This window comes from Chenopodium quinoa, unplaced genomic scaffold (assembly GCF_001683475.1).
Source record: "Chenopodium quinoa cultivar QQ74 unplaced genomic scaffold, ASM168347v1, whole genome shotgun sequence".
Taxonomy (NCBI): Eukaryota; Viridiplantae; Streptophyta; class Magnoliopsida; order Caryophyllales; family Amaranthaceae; genus Chenopodium; species Chenopodium quinoa.
In genome coordinates this window covers 2,077,759-2,097,660 of record NW_018744603.1, presented here as the reverse complement: position 1 = coordinate 2,097,660, position 19,902 = coordinate 2,077,759, and positions in this window count along the sequence as shown.

The following is a 19,902-nucleotide window of genomic DNA, read 5'->3' as shown; positions in this document are numbered from 1 at the left end:
AGTACGAAAATGGGAGGAAGAAAGAAGAAAAGAAGGATGAAACTTTAAGAGCAAGAGACATTTGGATTAAAATGGTTAAACTATGGTTCTATTTATAGAGTTTGAGAACTTGGGGGTCAAGTATTCAAGCTTGTAGAGGAAGTTTATGAGGTCATGCTATTGACATCATGTATGATGTCAACAACTTGGAGGTCAAGTATTCAAGCTTGTAAAGAAAGTTTGTGACTTTTGTCATGCTTTAGGAGTAAGAAATGGACTTAGGTCCTTTGACTTGGAGCAAAGAAATACTCAAAGTAGAAAAATCATATATTTGGATACTAAATTCCCGACTTGCATATCAAAATCTTTTATAAAAAAACATAATTTTAACCAAATAATCTTCGTAAATAAAACTAAATAAAATTCTTTTGAGTCACCATAAAGCATAATAATATGTATTATTAATAAACTATGATGTATTCAAGTCAAAACAAAATTAATAATTATTAAACGGGTTTAAAAAAATACGGGGTATTACATTGTTGTTCTAGCTTTGTTGGTTAAATTTGTGGGTGTTTGCTCCTCTGACTATGTTGGTTGAAGTTGTTGCTGTTGGCTGTGGCTCTTGATTGTTGGTTTTGGCTATGTTGGTTAAATTTTTGGTTCTTGAATTTAATTTGTTGATCTCTTGTTGTTTTGATTTTGAGCATGTTATTTGGTTGGGCTGATTATGGTTGTTGAGATTTTGAGATGGGATTTGTATGATTTGTTGTTGATGGCCTGATGTGTGTTGGTTATTGTTGATTTGAGTCTATAATCATGCAACTTGGAGGTCTTGTGATGTATGGATGATGACCATAACACTTGTGGTATAGCCCTTGTAATACTCCGGTTTGAAGTGTGTTTCTGTTGTTGCCTTTGAATCCCCACTGTTGGCTGGTGTATATGTTTGAGTGAGTTCCTGTTCTTGGTTTTAGTGTTAATGCATTGAGTCCCCCCACCTACCTTGCATCATATTTTTATGGAATTCCAAATGATGAAGGGAATCTTATGACTTGAGCCCATTATGTAAGGATGCTCCAACATCTTCTTAAAGAGGATGTTGTTGAGGTGCCTGTTAATGGTAGCTAACACGGTTAAACCAATCCCTTCTGATGGAATTTAGACACAATGACCCTTCCATAATGCACAACTTATCAACATGTTAATGCTTTCATTTCATTTGCCTAAAAAATGGTAGATTGTACATAAGTCTTATTCCATATTAACTACATAGTCATGACTGCCTACCTATTCTATTTAACAAAAGACACCTAACCATTACAAAAACAAACAAAAACCTAGTTTTCATGTTAATGGTTATGTGTGGCAGTCTGATCTTCTAACTTGGTTCTTCCTGTGCAAAACATTGTTAGTTGCTTACTTCTTAATTTATAAAAAGTTGCATCATCTTACTTGCTTGTATCATCCTCAATCTGCATCTACTTCCATCTCTTGACTTTCTGGTTGTGGGCCTGTGGTTGGGACAGAAAGGGTGTTGAGATACTGCACTATCTCAGCAATAAGAGTCCTGTCAACCTTCAAAATATTTTCCAAAATACCCTATCTATCTTGCCTTTCCTTTCCCATGTGTGGTGGGTTGAAGTTGTTTCCACCTTGTTTTTCCAACACCTTAATCATGCAAGCCTGTAGTGTGATCTAAGTATACCTGTTAAGGGTTGGATCAAACACCTCAAATGCCTCTGCCACTTTCTCAATTAGCTCATCCAAATTTGTTGGGAATGACTGGTACTGTATGGACTGTATAGCCTTGAATAAACCAAGGTCCAACACATTAAGGTCTGGGGATTGGGCAGGTTGGAAAACAAATTGAATCTTAAACCCATTAGCTTGATTGGCTGCCAAAAACTCTTCATCTGTTAGGACTCAATGTGGCCTAGCATTATCCCTTTGTATGATTATATTCTTTGATAATTGGTTGGCCACTCTACATGTATTGTTGGAATGATTTTGTCTAAAATCATGTGCCTAATTGCTTCTCTGTTGATAGTCTGAATGGCTTTAGTTTTCATTGTGGCTGCCTCTCTGTTTTGCTTTTCTTTTTGGCCCTTTCATGTTTCACAAAAGGGAACAAACCATACTTCCCTGATTGTATGAGAGTCCCATCTTCAGCATATAGTGGTTTGCCCACCATTCCCATGAACATTGCCTTTAACTTAAACCTTTTAGACTGTTGTGCTTTGTATGGAACCTCTTCATTTGGTATGAGATAGAAAGTCCTTGTTTTTGGGTTCAAGTAGAACCACTTCTCATCAATGTGGTTGTGATGTTGCATATCCATAATTGTAGGGTCCACCTCACTTGGAACTAGATTTATGTGTTGTAGTACCCACTTTAGCCTTGCAACCTTGTGATTATCAAATAATGCAGGGTGGTTGGCTGCTAACACTGCCTTTAGTCTGCCCCTTTTTTTCAACCTGTGTATGACCACATGACTGACATTCAGAGCTGCATCATAGCTTCTTTTTGTGGTTCTCTTGTATGGTGGTATAGACATAAGCCACTCATCAGAGTATTCAAAAGTCTTGCGTCCAATTTTTCCTAATTTCTTGGTTCTGACATCCACTGCTTCTCCCAGTTGCATGTGCCTTTTGATTTCTTTTAGCCACTTGCATGTAGTAGATTTGTGTACATGATGTTTCTTTGCCAATGAGGTCAGCATTCCTCTTTGCAGTGATTCACCTACCATATTTAGCTGAATATCATCAACAATCTGCCTTTTCTCTTGAATGTTTAATTCTCTGCTTTGCCTGACATTGTTTGCCTATTGATTGTCCTGCTCTGTCTCTGTTTCTGATTCCCTTGTCTCAATTTCTTCATTATGTTGCTGTTGAGTTGAATCTTGATTGTCTGACCTTGAACTGTTGGAATTTTCTTCCGTCACCATGTCCTGCTCCATGAACAATTGCTTGATGTTAAAAAAATCATCCCAGATTTCTGCCATGAGTCCTTTTTTTTTTTTTTTTGCAGATTTGATGGTAGGTGATGAAGTGGTGGTGACTTGCCTTTTTTTGGGAGCTTTCAGTGGAGCCTAATTCGTGTACAAATTCACTAATGCTGCTACTACTAACTCAGCATTTAGGAATTAGGACTAATTCAAGTTGATGGTTTTTGTAATTTTCAAACAATTTAACTAAATTTCTGGTCTGTAATCTCTAACTTCTGTTTTTGATGAATTCGAATTCCCACCCCCCCCCCCCCCAATCCCTTGATGCGTGAATGTGAATGAAGATGGTGAATGAAAAGGTTCCTCCTTTTTATTTGGAGCTTTTGGTAGATAAATTTGGTACATTTTCAAAATTTTGAATTTGACTTGAATGTGTTTTAAATTTTCATGAAAAGTTGGAGTGAAAACAAATTTTGGAGGCTAAAAGAGAAGCCTTCAAAAAAAAGTCAGCCAAAAAAAAAAAAAAAAAAAAAAAAGAGGGAAAGGAGAGGGAAAAAAAGAAAAAAAGTTACATGCCCTCCACTATTAAAGGAACCACTTTTTTCCCTCCCTTTTTAACTCTCCTAATCACATGTCCTTCACTTTAATCTATCCCCTTAAAAACTTTTTCCTAGGAGTCCATTCTTTCCCTCTTTGTTGCGAGTAAAAAGAAACGGAGGGAGTATGTCTTATGAATTCATGAGACTAAATAATAGAACATGAATTATCGAAAAAAAAAAGATGGTATTTTTTTAAAATAAAAAAAGAAAAGAAAAAAAATGAAAAGGGTAATTTTTTTTTTTTTTTGAGAGAAAGTTAGTGCACTTTATTAATCAAGATTTAAGGACAAAGAGTCCATAAGTACATACGGGGCAATATCACTAGGACAATTGTTTCCCCAAATCTGCTCAACCCCAAATGGCACTAACCTCGCGAGATGGTGAGCAACAAAGTTACCCTCGCGTTTAACATGTGACCAACTAATAAAATCAAAATGCATACTAGCAACAAGAATATCATCAAGAATTTTGTCAAGGTCGGAAAAGTAAGTTGACGTAGCTTGGAGTCTTGAGATTATGCCTTGGCAATCTGATTCAACAACAAGATTCTTCAGCCCGTGTCTCACCCCCAAATTGATAGCAAACCGGACTTCCATAGGCTCTACAACAACAGCAGGCCACTTCCCTCGCATTCGCCTGCAACCCGCAAACAGAACAGCCCCTGCTTTGTCCCTTGCCACAGCACTGAGTCCTACCCATCCTTCAACCGAAATAGATGCGTTATAGTTCACTTTGATAACCTCGCTGCTAGGGGCAATCCATCTCTTAAAGCTGCTGCCTTTTGCTTTGGATATGCTCCCATAAATCTTGGAATAATAATTGTTATAATCAGCCACGAGTCTTCGAACTCCGCCAATAATAGCCAAGTGCGAGATCTCTACCCCATTGAAGATTTTATCATTCCTCCTGCACCATATTTGCCACATCAAAGCAACTCCAGTCTGGCGCTTTCTCCCCTCCACCTTATCCCACGAAGCAATTAAGTCAGGGATGCTCATCGGAAAGAAATTCGACCACATCTCTTCGCATTCACACTCTTCCCAGAGATTCCTGACCGTGTGACACTCAAAAAAAGCATGCTGAACAGTCTCTTCACAATTACACCAAGGACAACATTCGTTCTCAGTCATATGCCTTCTCTTGAGCAAGGCTCGAACAGAGTGTGAAGCCGTGCATAGCCTCCACAAAATTGGCAAACTTTTGGGGTCGTATCAAGCTTCCCAATCATACCCCAAGCATGGTGGAAATCATCTAAATTACACAATTTGCCAAGAAGATATGTTGTTTTGACGGAGTAAACTCCATCCATGGTGAACGCCCAGGTCAAAGAGTCTTCGGTCTCGCGGGAACTAAGAGGTATAGACATAATACAATCTACATCCCTCTCATTAAAAACAGAAGTGAGCAGCTCATAGTCCCACTCCTCACCATTGCTATTAATCAAGTCGCATACCTTATTGACATTACTAGCTACGTCAATAGTAATGTAGCGTCCTTGTTCATCCGTCACCCAAGGGTCATTTTATATATCAATGTCAACCCCCTTTCCCACTCTCCAAATCAATCCTTCCATCACTAGGGACTTCGACCCCCAAATGCTCTTCCATGAATGACTACCAAGCAAACCCAAAGAGGAATCAAGAAAAGACGAGTTTGGGTAGTACTTACTTTTTAAGACCCGGGCTAGAAGAAAGTTGGGATTCCGAATAAGGCGCTAGGCTTGTCGACCAAGCAAAGCTTGGTTAAAAACTTCCATGTCCCGAAAGCTGAGGCCCCCGAGGCATTTAGGAGAGCACATAGAATCCCAATTTCTCCAATGAACATGACTCTTTCCATCCGAACTCCCCCACCAGAATTTTGCCGTGAGTGATCGAATCTCATCAATAATTCCAGTGGGAATTCTATAGACGCCCATTAATAAGTTGGTATTGCTTGAATGACTAATATAATGAGCACCTCTTTCCCGCCCCTTGACATGAGCTTCTCCTTCCACCCTTGGAGTTTCTTCCATAAGCGATCCTTCAAAGCTGCAAATACAGATTTTTTGTAGATCTCCCAATAATAGTAGGAATCCCCAAATACTTCTCATGGGCATCCACAATTCTCATGCCCAATAATTCAGTCAACTCATTTTGCTTCGACACACACACACCTTTTCTAAAAGACACCTCCGACTTTTCATAGTTAATTTTCTATCCGGAAGCTGCTTCATACAAGTTGAGAATATCAACAATTTTTAAGCATTCCACTCGGTTGGCTCTAGCAAAGAGTAAACTATCGTCCGTAAAAAAGACATGGTAAACCACCGGTCCATTCCTACTAGCACGAACACCGTGTAAGGATCTATCCTCAACAGCCTTGCGAATCATCCTTGAGAGGACATCTTCAATCAGAATAAAAAGATATGGAGAGAGCGGGTCACCCTGTCTAAGACTTCGGGAAGGAGTCAAATCACCATAAAACTGCCCCATTGATTATATAGGAGTACGAAACAGTAGACACACAATGCATAACCGTTGTAACCCAGTCCCGAGCAAACCCCATTTTTAGAAGCAAACTCTCCAGAAAAAACCACTCCACCCTATCATATGCCTTGCTCATGTCTAACTTCAATGATATCGACCCCTTTTTACTTGTACCTCCGTTTTTTATGGTGTGGAAAATTTCCAGAGCTATAAGAGCGTTGTCAGTAATTAAACGACCAGGAACAAACGCATTCTGATTTTCTGAAATAATCCCAGGGACAATATTCTTCAATCGGAGAACAATTTCTTTCGAAGAAATTTTATATAAGACATTACATAAAGCAATCGGCCGAAACTAAGAAATCGATGAGGGTGAATTGACCTTCGGAATGAGAGCAATATTAGTTTTATTGATTGGCTTCAAGGAGCGAGCACCATGCAAAATTCCACACACTTGACTAGTCACATCATTCCTGACAATGTGCCAAAATTTTTGATAAAATATGGCATGAATCCCATCTGGTCCCGGGGCTTTGCAGGGATGCATCGAACTAAGGGCAGCAAAAACTTCATCTTTGGAAAAAGGTCAGAGTAGCTCGATATTTTGTTCATGGGAGACAACTTCACCAACAGACTCAAGCACCTTTTCACACCCCTCAAGAGTAGGCATAGATGAGGAGAAGAGATCCTCATAAAAATTAGTCACAATGTGCTCTAAATCTTCTTCATCTTTGCACCAAACACCATCTTCGTTGAACAAACCTTTAATCTCATTTTTCTTTCTTCTCTGAGAGGCTTTGTGGTGAAAGTACTTGGTGTTTCTATCACCGTCTTTAATTTTAGAAACACTGGATCACAGATACCAATACGCTTCCTGCTTATTGAACAGATCATCAAGCTTCGCCATTAAAGAAGAGCATAATTTTATATTTTCGTCGCTTAAATTTCTCCCCTGCACCTCCTTCAAAAGCAGCTCCGTATCATTGATTTGTTTATCTAGATTCTCGAATTTTTTACTACTCCATCTCCTCAAAGCTCCTATTAATAATTCTAACCGTTGTTCCATCATCAACCCATCAGACTCCTCCGAAACTTGTCTCACAGTTGTCTCACAAGCACCATATAAAAGCCACCCGGTATCGAATTTAAAACACTTTTTGCCCCTTTTCCTCTTGCGCTTTGGCCTCTTAAGACGAGCTAAAATCGGGGTATGATCCGACTTGAGCCTAACCAAATGTTCAACATGAGCTTCAGGGAATAAAGAACACCAATCAGAATTGCCACAAAATCGGTCTAATCTCTCCCGGACTATCCTCCCTTCCTCATTGCCTCGTTCCCAAGTATACCAAGACCCACCGCACCCCAGGTCACGCAAGTCTCAGGCTTCAAGAGTACCACGAAAAGCCGGGATATCCCTCCTAGCAATATCAGCCCCTCCTTGAATTTCATCGGAGCTTAATATTTCATTATAATCACCACCTATGAGGATAAGACCCTGGTACTGCCCACACAAGTCACGGATCAAGAGCCAAGTCTTATGTTTATTAAAGCATTCTGGCCAGCTATATAGACTAACAAACCTCCATCTTCCCAGCTTCACCGAATTCATATCACCATAGATATTATTATTAGAAAAAGACACTAAAGAGAAATTAATTTTATTACTACTCCAAAAGAGACACAAACCACCAGAAAGACCAACATACCAACACTAAAAGCACAATCAAAGCCAAGAGAAGCTTTTTTATTTTCACACACAGACTTATCGATCTTTGTCTCTGAAAGAAAGACAAGGTCCGGGGCAATGGTATCGCACCACCTACGTAGTGCACGAATGGCTCGGGGGTTGCCAAATCCCCGAACATTCCAACATAAAATACTCATTGTTGTTCGCGGGGTTGGGTAACACCAACTCCCGCTACTGTCATGAATTCTGAATCAATGAGCATGCTTGAATCAAGTCCTGCCTTCTTCTCCTGTTCTGGTACTTGCTTGTCAGCATCACTAATAATATCATGAAGTCTCTTTCTTGTACTAGCTTCATTAGTAACTGCAGTGGAAGAGTTGTGCTCCTTTTTTAGGGTGAGTTTTTTCCACGTTCTCAAACCAGACGCTACAATGTGCTGCGCATCGTGCTCCATACCCTCATGTTGTTCTTCACTTGTCAACTCAGGAAAAGGCTGCTCTCCACCAGCTATTTTCAGAGGCAAAATTCCACCAGTCTCATTGCTCTGAAATGTTTGCGGGGATTCAAACAGGAGCTTCTTTGCCACCCCTGGAGGTCCTAGCTTAATTATCCCGGGATCATTATAGCTAGGCCTTTTCTTAACATGTTTCTCCTTAATATTCTTTAAGAGAGAAGCCTCTCTTGCACGTTCTGACTCTGAAATACGAGATCTTTTATGAGGTGATCCGCGAAGAAAAGGACCCTATTGGAAAATAACTTCCTCTTTTGATGCTTCATTACAGTCAAGGAATTGACAATCCTTTTCAGTATGATCTAATCTACCACAAAAGTAGCAGTAATCTGCCAATCTCTCATACTTCAAACCCACCCACTTCGAGGAAGAAAGGCCTGTAGAAATCTTTAAACCACGCTTCATGGGTTTATTAATATCAAGTAGAACCTTGATTCTCATAACTTTCTCCCATCCAATGGGGTCTGTGTTTTCAAAATCAAGGAAACCTCCTAGGCAATCGCCAACCTCCTTCGCAATAGCAGCAGTGCGTTTGTTAAAAGGAACATCCTCAAGGTGCACCAAGAAGAGGGAGTGCGTGAAAGAGACCTCCGATGGCTGCTAAACTTTAGAAATCTCTTTAAGAACAACAAGTTTGTCATCAAAAAACCACGGGCTTCCCTGCATAACACGCTCCTTTGCCTCCACATTGAAGAATTAGAAAGCAAAAAGATTAGACTCGACCATTCGAATTGCTACATCATCCTTCGCCCTCCACGCTGAGATTAGGGTTCGATTCAGGGCATCAACATTAAACGGTTTGTTTGTTAATAACTTCCCAACCATATTTAGGGAAATTTGGGAATCCACATCAGTCTCAATCGAATCATCAATAGTACATCCTACCACTATATTCTCTTCATCAGCCAATTTTAATTTATCCCATTCCTTAAGCAAATTTGACTTCATACTATGGCGAAAGGGAAAGGAAATCAGAAAGCGAACGGAAAACACTATCTTACCAACGGAAAACAGAGCCCTAATCAGGGACAAGGCACCAAGTCGACGAGGAACCCTAGAGCGAGGGACAGAATCCTTTTGCGTTTTCTCTCTGCAAAAGGGTCTTTGGAAAAGTGAAATTTATGGCCTAAAACCCATTCTCACTTATATTACTCGGTACTATAAATACTTAAATAGATAGATAGGGTGACCGTATCACGCGACGCCTGAAAGACAAACCCTAGGTTTCAAAGGGGAAAAAAACCCCTAGAAATAGAGATTGAGATTGTGTGAGGATGTTACAGCCTATGCAAATAGATTGGAATAGGAAGAGATCGAAATCACCAGTTAAATGGGAAAGATTGAAGAAACTTCGTTCCGGGAGTAGTAATCTGAAAGCGATTAGATTATATTTCATATCGTTGGAATCCGGTGTCAGAAAATCGTTTTTGCTGAATATACCAATAGGTGACATCGAATGGTTTAGTATGGCCGAGTGCGGCGAATCCTACCGTCTTTCCCACTGTCACAATATCGGCGATAGAAGATTCCGTACTCGGAAATTGGAGCCTTAGTTCCTTTCAGATGTAAGGGGAGCTCCCGGTAGTATTCCCCTTAGCAACTCTGCTGTCGTTGGCTCCACTGTCTACACTTTGTATTTTGGTAAGCTTCTCACACTCGACCTTAATTACAAACCCCCATTCCCATATTATTTTCAAGAATTTGAGGAAATCGCGCTACCTCCTTCTTGCCCTCGTCCCTCCGACCACTTTGGTATTGAAAATTAGATGAGTTCTAAGCTTATTTCTCTTCGAGGCCGTCTTTACTATTTTGGGTCTGGATCTAAGCCCTTTGGTGAGGTTTACGATTCCCTCACCAACTCATGGTCTGCCCTCAATGAGCCTCGTGGAGTCGATTCCACCAAAGTCTCTATAGTCTTTAGAGAGTCTCTTCGGGAGTCCAGGGGCGAAATCCTAGTATACGACTATGATGGTGATTCCACTCAGATTTAAATTAATAATGTTGAGTCTGGTGAATGGAGAAGTCGTTCTAGTACTCCTAAGTTTGATGATGATGCTTGTCTTTCGGATCCTTTCCTTATTGCGAAGAAAGATGTCATTAAGGAGGATACTGACTCCCCTATCATGTATTGGTTCAATCGCTTTAGTCAGGTTTTCGCTTTTAATTGGGAAATTATGGAGCTTTATCAAGGAAATGTTGTTGAGATAGACCTCCAATATCTGCGCACTATGGTCGGTCACTGCGCTACAAAGTTTACGTTTTTTCATGTATCCGGGGACCTCTTCTGCATGCCTTGAAATCTCGTATCAGCGTACCACATCACTTTTTTGAGGGTCATTGAGGATGACCCCGAACCTGTTTCTTTGACAGCCTATGTTGTGGGTTGTGTTTGGGGTAATTTTACCTTGACACGTGGTCCAGTCAAAGTGTGACATGTGTCATCTTAGGGTTAGTCCAAATAGGACCAATCCCTGCTTGACACGTGTCCTCCCAAGGAAATGGAAAAAGGCGGCCTTCATGGCACAAATCCCGAGAAAGCCGCAATGCGGCGCAGCCCACCAATGATTAGGGCTTGATAACCTAATCAGGAGCACAATTCCCAAGGACCCTATAAATAGGGAGATTTCCTCCTTTTGGAGGCACGTTTTACCATTTATTATAGATTTTACTCTTTGATAGAGGCATCCTGAGCTTGGAATCCGAGCAGATCTCCACCTAAATTTCCGCACGTTTTTACTCCTATTTAACTTGACCGTCGGAGGCGGATCTCCAACCACCTGGGGTCTCCGTTGTTTTGCAGGTGTAGTTCACGCCTGGACCAGAATTTGTGACGTAACTCTCCCAAGGGACAAAAACACCCAAAACTTTTGGCGTCGTATTTGGGGAGAGTACCTCAAAGATGGTTCAAGAGCCAGTACCACCTCCTAAGCGTATGGGCGACGACCCGGAAGTTTTCAATGACCAAGAGGATGAAGATCCTCAGGTTGAAACTTATATAGCCGATGATGGCTCCCTGATAACCAAGCGCATCCGGCCCAGAGACACTCTGGAGCGGGGTGCCAGCAAGGCGAGTAGAAATTGACCCCCTGGGCAGCCGGAAGGGGAAACCCATTCGGCCAATGGACCAGCTCCCGTCACTCGAGACGAACTCAAGAAATTAATGACAAGTTTCAAGGGTGAAATTAAGGATCTGATCACCAAGAGCCAGGCTGGCCCAAGCAGGGGTCAGTCGGCAAAAATGACTCCTCTTGAGAAGGGGAAGTTAGTCAGAGATCGGCAGCCAACTCCTCATCCAAAAGAGAAGGTAGCCGGGACCATTGATTGGTCCAAAATTCTTCTGCCCAAGAGGAATGCCAACAATCCCCGCCGGACTCAACAGCCGGTGGGAAGCAAAAAATTAACTCTTGACGCCCAGCAGATCATCACCCGCAAGTGAAATAAGCAGCTGTCTGAGTCGGCTTCTACGTCGAACTTTCCAGACAGCTTCAACAACACCTCTGGAGGGAATGCACCTTCCTTGCATGAGAGCTAAACAGGCGGTAATACCGTCCTTTCTGGTCCTCAAATGATTGGGAATGCACCGTATGTACCTTCTCAGGTCTACGGTCAGTATTCTCCCTATTTCATGCAGTCGACCCTCTTTGGAGGTCAGGCGGCATACAACAACGTCCAGCCACTGGACTGGCAGCTTCGTCTGCTCCGCCAGGGTGAACAACCTTCTGCGTTCACCCGGGAGATAACCAAGGCGGCACAGTCGGCCTAGGTTAAAAATGTGTTAGTAGGCACCAATGACGGTACCTCCAACCCGGAAGATCACCTCATGGATTACACCAACCTCGTGTACTTACAGGGGTTGGATGATGCCGCTTTGTGTTGATACTTCCCGGCTACATTGAAGGGCATTGCCCAACGATGGTTTGGTAACTTGCCAACCGGGTCCATTGATAGTTTCAGGAAGCTTGCCTTCCTATTTGCTTCCAACTTTTCGATGAACATCCCTGCGAAGAAAACAAGTCTTGACTTGAGCACCATTAAGTAGGGGGAGAGAGAAGGATTGCGCTCCTATGTCAGGCGGTTCAATCTGATTAGAATTCAGATTCAAGGACTGTCTGACGAGGTAGATTTTACAAACTTTTTTAAGGGTCTGAGAGACGGGTCGACTTTTAAGTTTGACCTAGTCAGAAAAGGGGCTTTCACTTTACAGGCGGCCCTGAGGGAGGCGGAAAGCTATATTCAAGTGACTGACCTCTGCTCGCCTGGTAACCAGTTGGACTCTAAGAAGTCTAACAAACAGAAAGACAGCCGGCCTGCTCAGCCGGCCAAGAAGAAAGAAGAGAGCAAAAAGAGAAAAGAAGTCTGGGCGGTTAGTGACTCTGACCAGCCATCCCTGAAGAAGAAAAAAGAGTTTAAACCGTACGTCCCCAGGTACGAGTTTAACAAGGACTCTAACTCCATCCTCATGGAGATAAAGGACCGGCTGACCATTGAAAAGCTGAATCCAATGAAGAGTTCCGTCCAGTCACGGAACAAGAATAAATTTTGCCAATACCATGAGGAAGTTGGCCATGACACCAACGACTGCTTCAGCCTTCAACGGGCGTTGGACCGTCAGGCTGACAAGGGGATGTTAAAGTCCTATATCTCTAAGTCCAAAGGGACTAATAAGAAGAACCCGGGGCAGTCGTCTAAGACACCTCATCCTGCTAGTAGTTCAGACACTGATAAGGAACCGGTCTACACCATAGCAGGCGGTTCTCATGCGGTGGCCCTACCATCCGGGGCACCAATAGCCATCTTCGAAAGATGGACAAAGATGATGATGCGCAGGCGTCTGCTAGCTCCTCCTTCCTAGACGTTCTGATCACTGAGAAGGACAGGGGCAGCGTTCGCCGTCCGCATGACGACTCGGTCGTCATTGAATGTAAGGTTACCAACCAGCTGGTTGGACGAATCCTTATTGACACCGGCAGCTCATCGGACATCATCAGTCTCCGGTGCCTGCAAAAGCTAAAATACAACGTCAGCAGCATGCATCTGGTTACCTACCCCTTGGTTAGTTTTGGGGGTGGAATGGTTTACCAAGTCGGAAGGGCTGATTTACCAATCCGGCTAGGTGAGAAAGGAAAAGGATGACACTTGGTCGTCAAGTTCTTGGTCGTTGAGGAACTAACCGCCTATAATATTATTCTGGGCTGGCCCACCCTCGACGAAGCCAAGGCTGTAATCATCCCTTCTCTCATGCTCATCAAGTATGAGGGGGATGACGGCTCTGTTGGTTCCTTGAATGGGGATCAAAAGACGGCCCGGGAGTGCTACCTCTCAACCGTCAAGGATACTGTGGCCCCAGACGGCCAAGGGTAGGAACCAATAGACCTTGACAATGTCAAGGATGCCACACTAGCCCCAGCCCTGCCAGCAGATGGGAAGAAAAGAAAGGCCCCTCTGCTAGTGGAGGTGAAGAAAGAGAAAAAATAGCAATCACTGACCGGGTAACGGTCAGATGAGCTCCGTCCCCAATCGGCTGGAGAACATATTGATATACCTCTGGACGACAGCCGTCCAGAGCGTACTATAAAGGTTGGGACGGTTTCTTATGCTAAGTTGGGTGCAGATTTGCACCTTTTGCTGAAAGATTTCAAATTTTGCCTTTGAAGTGGAAGAGATGCCAGGCGTCAGCCCGGATCTTGCTGCCCACAAACTCGCCGTGGATCCTTAAAAGAAGCATGTCCGGTAAAAGAAAAGAAATCACGGCGAGGAAAGAAGTCAGGCGGCAGCTGCCGAAGTAAAAAAGCTGCTGGACGCTGGGTTCATTCGGCCATGTAATTTTCCCGACTGGGTGGCCAATGTTGTGCTTGTAAAGAAGCCGAATGGGACCTGGCCTATGTGTGTTGATTACACCGACCTCAACAAGGCGTGTCCCAAGGATAGTTATCCACTTCCAAAGATCGACAGCCTGGTCGATTCTACAGCCGACCACGCCTTGATGAGCTTTATGGATGCCTATTCCGGCTTCCACCAGATACCCTTGTGGAAAAAGGATCAAGAGAAGACGGCCTTCGTCACTGATCAGGGGTTATTCTGTTATACTGTGATGCCGTTTGGCTTGAAAAAGCATCTGTCACTTTCCAACGGATGATTAATACGGTCTTCATTAATCAAATCAGGAGGAATGTGGAGGCGTACATTGATGACATGATAGTCAAATCCAAGCAACAGACGGATCATCTTGCTGATCTCCGAGAAACGTTCACCACGCTCAAGCGGCATAAGGTCATGTTGAATCCTAAGAAATGCGTCTATGGTGTTGAGTTTGGGAAGTTTCTCGGATTCCTGATTGATCAAAGGGGGATAAAGGCTAACCCCGAGAAGATACAGGCGGTGATTGACATGAAGTCGCCCCGCACAGTTGAGGAAGCACAGAGACTAACTGGTTGCCTGGCAGCACTGGGGAGGTTCCTCGGCCGGTCAGGTGACAAATTCCTTTATTTCTTCCAAGCAATTAGGAAGAAGACCAGATTTGAATGGGGGGATGATGATGAGGCAACCTTTCAAAGGCTAAAAGAGCACTTACACTCCTTGCCGAGGCTCGTTAGCCCTCTGCCCAGAGAGACGCTGTACATGTACTTATCCGTCTCAGATCATGCCCTTAGTGACGTTCTCCTTGCTGAAAGAGACGGCGTTCAGCTCCCGATCTATTTCATTAGCCATGTCCTCAAAAATGCTGAACTCCAGTACCCCATGGTTGAAAAATTTGGCCTTGCTCTGTATATGGCATTCAAGAAGTTGAAGCCTTATTTTCTGGCACATCTGGTGGTGATATACACCGATCAGCCACTCAAAAGGCCAATGTCTACCTTGGATTCATCCGGCAGAATGCTTAAATGGGCTATTGAAATGCAAATTATTGAAATCACCTTCGAACCAAGAAAGGCAGTGAAGGGTCAGGCATTTGCCAACTTCAATGTTGAAATGACCCGTCCGGTGGCTCTGGATAATCTTGATCAGGTTTGGAAAGTGTTTGTAGACGGGAGCTCAACAAAGAACGGCTGTGGTGCAGGCGTAATCTATGAATCTCCGGAAGGAGATAAATATGAGTATGCACTACGGTTCAAATTTCAGGCCTCAAACAATGAGGCGGAATACAAAGCCCTGCTGGCTGGAATCCGCATGTGTAAGGCAGAAGGGGCAACCAAAGTTGACGCCTACTCTGATTCTCAATTGGTCGTTAGCCAGTACGAAGGTACCTATTAGGATACCCATTCCGGCGGTCAAAGAAGAGGCTGGGACACTCGAAGGGTTCACTCTGAGCCAAGTGCCCAGGTCCGATAACAACCAGGCGGATGCCTTGTCCAAATTAGCATCTTCCGCCTGTGGTGATACGCCTCGGTCAGTTTTTTAGGAAGTTCTGGAAAAAAGAAGCATTTATGAAGAGCCCATTGGAACTCTGGACCGAAGCTCTACCTGGATGGATGGCATCCGGGCTTACTTGATAGACGGAACGCTCCCTGATTCGCCACAGGAGGCAGCCGTCATGAAAAAGAGAGCGGCGAACTTCGAGATGAGAAACGGAGAACTCTTCAAGGCGGGGTTTCTGAAGCCTCTTCTGAAGTGTTTTACCCCATAAAAGGGGAAGGAAGTTCTCAAAGAATTACATGCGGGGTACTGCGCCTTCCACATAGGCGGCAGATCCCTAGCCGTTAGAGCCAAGCGACACTACTTTTGGCCTACCCTTGAGGCAGACGCCAAAGAGCTGGTGAAGAAATGTGACAAATGTCAGAAATTTGGCAAACTTATTCACCGCCCGGCTACTGATCTAACGGCCATCCACAGCCCTGTCCCATTTGCAAAATGGGGCACGAAAATTTTAGGTCCTTATACGCCTACTCCAGGCGGAAAACGTTACATTCTAGTGGCTGTGGACTACTTCACCAAGTGGGTGGAGGCGGAGGCGGTCAAGAACATCAAGACTAAGGATGTCATCTCTTTCATCTGGAAGAACATCATCACCTGGTTTGGAGTACCTATGTCTATGGTGTTTGATAATGGCCCTCATTTTGAAACGCCTCAGCTCAAGACTTGGTTGGGGGATCAAGGGATCTCCAACTATTTTGCATCAGTCGGCCGACCCCAAGCGAACGGTCTGGTTGAAGCCTTCAACAAACTCATCTTAGACGGCATAAAAAAGAAAATTGAAAGAGCCGGTGGTTTATGGGCAGAAGAATTGATTCATGTCCTATGGGCCACCCGGACAACGGCCAAATAGTGAACCGGGGAAACCCCATTTCTAATGGTTTACGGTGCTGAAGCCGTCTTGCCCATCGAACATTACGAGCCTACCCTCATGGCAATGCTTTATGATGAGGAAACAAATAAGGAGCCAAGCGTATGGCTTTGGAATCACTCCCAGAACGCAGGGGCAATGCCACCTTGCATCACGAGATATATCGTCTGAGAATGACAATAGCCTACAACAAGAAAGTGCACAAGCGCCCTTTGAAAGTTGGCGACTTTGTGTTACGACAAATGGAGGCAACTGGTAGGGCCAATGAGCTTGGAAAGCTGACTCCAAATTGGGAAGGCCCCTACCGGATCTCTGAGGAAGTTAGAAACGGCACCTACCGCCTGGAAAGCCCAGACGGTAGGCGCCTGCCTAGGACTTGGAATGTAGACAATTTGAAAAAGTACTACTTCTGAGTTGTAAAATTTTGTAAGAAAAAAGTCTATTAATGAGAAATCGCTTTTTGTTTTCAATTATGTTTTCCTTTTTCAAGTTTTAAGGTCGTCTGAGAAATCCCAATTCGTGAAGTCTCTAAGTTTGAAACTTAGTAGACAATTCAGCGTTCATTTTACATGAGGCCACTGGCCAGATAACTAAACTAGGCACTAAACCGCTTAGTGGCTATACAGCCGGTCTCAACCTAGACCAGAGGCTAATGGCCGGATGGTTGCTTTTTTCATAAAATCGCCTGTCCCAACATGGACCATGGCGTCCGGCGACACCCCTTCGAGTGCGATCATCGCAGAGAGCAGCCTACCTGCTTGCTCTACATACCTATGCAGACAACAAAGATTGAACGACCAAATTGGTCAACTCATAGTCGTCTGACCAGAACAGTCGGAAGAACGACTAAGTTTTCGGAACACCGGATGCCCTAAGACATCAGTCGGTGAACGAACGAAGTTCTTACTTAGGCTTTTCATTCCAAAATTGCACAGACTCTCCCGTTGGGGTAAAAAGAGTTGTGCAATGGCTATACAACCGTTAAGAGGACATGAGGCCGATGGCCGGATGGGTATTCGAATTTCGTCCATTCCATGAGTATTAAGACGACCTGTAACACCCCTCTGGGTGCAATCATCACAAGCACTATCAGAGTGCACTTGTATATACAGGCGTCATGGTCCAACTCATAGCCGCCTGGCCTTAGTAAAAGGAATCACCCTTCGAAATTAAACGTTTTCCCAAGGCAGAAAAGCCTAATTGGGGTGCAAGACCCCCAGGCGGTATTTTTTTGTCTGATACTCAGCGCCTGTTAAATGAGCGGCTGTGCACTTGGTTTGGGGCAATCACTATTGTGATTGATTGACTTGCCAACATATCATGCTCTTTAAAGCATCAGACTTTTCCAAGTCAATTAATCGATTTAAAGGTGAAACCAACCACACAACCGCCCAAGGGTAAGAGTAGCCGGATTATCTGTTGCCGCATGCTTTTCGTAAGTTAGGCAAAAGCAAAAATTTGAAGCATACTTGCAAAATTAAAAATGCAAAATTTCAAGCGCAAAATGATCAAAACCGACTCAGTCGGATGCATTCATTAAAGAACTACCCAACCAAACGGTTGTGGTAGAACATTGCTAACCGGACCTCGTCCGGGAAGTGAAACAAATATTCAATTAACCCGGCTTCTCAGCTGGTAAAGACAACTAATACTCGGCACGCAGACCGAAAAGAAAGTGATTTGGCATATAGCCGCTGAATAATAAAATAAAAAAAATGGCATACTGTCGCAGAATTAATTGTTGACCTGCAGACGGGTCTACCTGGTCATTGCCCCCCTCATCCTCATCTTCCTCGTCAGAAGGAACCTCGTGCGCCATAGTCGGGACGGGGTGACCAGGTTCTGGAAGCTCAGCTTTCGCCCAAGCTTCGAACGACTCCGGCTCTGACTCGCCCTTCTCCCTCAAATATACAACTTCCTCTGCATATTTGTGAGCCAGTTCCCAGATGCCATACTCATTTTTTGGATACAAGGCGTTCCAGGCAATCTCCATTCGGGTGTCGTTGTCAGCCTCACTCTCAGCAACCAGGCGCTCTTGTTCCGCCTCCAAAGTTGCTTTAAAGTTCAGTTGCGCCTGGGCCGCCGCCTCCACCAGCCCCTTGACTTTGGCCTTGAGGTCGCTGTTCTCTTGGGAGATCCCCTTTAGAGAGTCCAGCTCCGTCTTGGTTTTGTCAAGCTCCTCTCTGGCCTTTTTAAGCGTCGTCTCAGCATCCCCGGCTTTCTGCTTGAACGCCTCCAGGTCCTTCTCTAGCTGATCAATCTTCGACGCCTGCATCATCATTGTGGCTTTAGTCTCAAGTTCATTTATTGTACAAGAGTATAGAGCAACGTTTTCAGCGTCTCTGGATGATTTGTTGGCTCTCTTTACCTCTTCCCGCTTGCGGGAGTATGGACGTTTAAGACCGTCTACCCGCAACAGAGCCTGCATAGAATGAATGAGGTTAGATCTGCAAGTGGGATAATACTTGAAGTTCACTTGTTACTTTCTTACACCTTACCTTAGCCAGAAGGGATAGAATGCGTTCCAGATTGAACTTCTCTATCCCAGGGATTTTGTCTTTGTCCCTCTTCCGGATGGCGTCAAGCATGGCCTTGGCATGTTTCTGGACGTCTGGCCAGCGGGGAGAGACATCTGCACCACAATCAACACTTGATGAGTGTGAAATATAGGCGGCACCAATCTGTTGTCGACCGTCTGAGGAAGAAGTCTGTAGGGAGTGGGATTTCACTCGCAAAGGCCACCTTAACTCAGGCGGGGACTCAAATGGGTTAGCCTTACCTTCAGAGACGGTCTGGCAAGAACCGCCTGCAGCCGCTGTAACCCCTCTTCCAATGGACAAGGGGTTGACGAGATCCAGGCCAAAATCGCCGTCTACCTCCTGCATCCTGCCCCCAAGACGCATTACGGTTTTCCCGGCTCTGGCTCCAAGAGTCTGGGAGGAGCTAGTCTTTTTCTTGGATGGGGTAGAGGCGGAGTCATCCCTGGCCCGTTTGAGAGTCTTCTCAAATGTTTTTGTGATTTCAACTCCCTGAAAAGCTCTGCCGCCTACTTTTCCACCAGATCTTGACGGATGGCGACGGAGGACCTTTTGGGTGTTTTATCGTCTAAGAACATGGCTAAAGCTTCCTCTGCAAAAAAAGAGCGAAAAACATTAGTAATTGCCAAATTCGGCACGAAAGTACCCCATACGGTCTTAAGGGCAGGTGCATACATTTGGTGAACATTGTGCTGAGCCCGCAGGCGGATAAAAAGACCTCGTCTCTAAACCAGGCGCTTTTTGGAATCCAGTTCTTTGGAACCTTTATTGTTTCCCTGGTTGACAGGGTAGCACTTCAAGACCAAAGAAGTTGGTCTCAATTATTTTGTCGTAATCCTCTTCCGGAATCCGAAGAAGACAACACTTCCGACCTAGAAGGTCGGGCTTCTTATTGT